The sequence below is a fragment of the Apis dorsata genome, unplaced genomic scaffold, assembly GCF_000469605.1.
Source record: "Apis dorsata unplaced genomic scaffold, Apis dorsata 1.3 scaffold_618, whole genome shotgun sequence".
Taxonomy (NCBI): Eukaryota; Metazoa; Arthropoda; class Insecta; order Hymenoptera; family Apidae; genus Apis; species Apis dorsata.
This window is the reverse complement of record NW_006263814.1, coordinates 76,514-78,055: the sequence shown is the minus strand read 5'-3', so window position 1 is coordinate 78,055 and position 1,542 is coordinate 76,514.

Here is a 1,542-nt window from a genome sequence, read left to right as displayed (position 1 = left end):
TTTAAAAAAAAAAAAAAAAAAAGAAGAAGAATAAAAAAAGAAAAGAAAGAAGTGAACGAATGACCGGGAATAAAAAAACACAAGTAATGGAAATCATTCAATGCAATGTATTGTGGAACAATTATTAACCAGCCCTATATAATAACAAACAAACCCAACATTCACAAACCCCTTTACATGGTGATGTAACGCATACGCATAAATTGTTTACAATATTAATCATGGACATACATCTCTTTTTACATATGTAAGAATCAAATAAACGTAAGAGGAGGACCAAGAATTGTTGGCCCTATCCTATATTATATATCACATACGTCCGTCCCAATAATCGATTAAGAAGTTAACCCAGGTCATTGATATTACGCAGTAATGGTAACGAGTATAATAACGCGTACGATTCGATAGATTTTTATCTTTTTTTTTTTTTGTATAATAACGATGGAATTGATCGCCCTCTTCCGTCTGCGAATTGCATCGTTAAAAATATAAAATCTATGGAATCGTTGCAGATATTTATGCGGTTACCGCTGCAAAGTCATGGCGATGTCCTACGCTATGAAAATGTACATACATTTCGAGATATCGATTGGGAGGAATGATCTGTAATTCAGGACAGAATTCTTCGGTTCTCTCGTATACTCTCCAGTCTTTCTCCCTTTCCAAGAAAAATATTCCTATCTCATTGCGACTAAATGGAAACAAATTTTGTCGAATTCACCTCGACACCTTCTCAAAAATCACATTGAGTGGAATTTTTCATTTTTCTTTTTTTTTTTTTTGCAAAAATACAGAATTTTATATATATATGTATATATATATATATTATTTATATAAATCCTTTGCAGTTTTTTTTCTTTTTTTTCTTTTTTTTTTTTTTTTTTTTGTGTGAAAAATCATTCGCTACGCTCTTGCTCGTGAGTCAATGAGTCTTTCTTCGATCGATTCGAAATTTATCGCATACCTTTTCACGGATCTCTCTCGTTGATAAAAAAGGAGAATTGAAAACTCAAAATTGTTAAATCGAATAAAGAGTTCTCGTGGTTAACGTTAAAACAGAACATTGTTAAAAAGAAATAACGTAACGTCATTGAATATAAGAACGTAAAAACAAAAAAAAAAAAAAAGAAAAAGGAAAAGGAATCGAGTTGATTTTAATTGAGCGTCCAAATTTTCGATTGGATAAAAGAAAAAAAAAGAGAAAAAAAAACATAAAAACAAAAATGTCGCAGTCTACTTTAACGTTAGCCACCTCTCGTCAATGTTAATTTTGAACTCCAAAAAAAAAAAAAAAAAAAAAAAAAAAAGAAAGAAAGAAGAAACATAAAATCGACATCGAAATGCATAAAATGAAAACGTAAAACACATCTCCGGAAGAAGAAAGGGGGAAAAAAAAACATAAAAAAAATTATTAATTTCGTCAATTCGAAGAAGACCTCTATATATATATATATATATATATATATATAGAACGTATTTGAATAATTTCGATAATTTGAATCGAAGAACTTTCGTTTCGTTCGAACTTTCGAAAGTATTTCA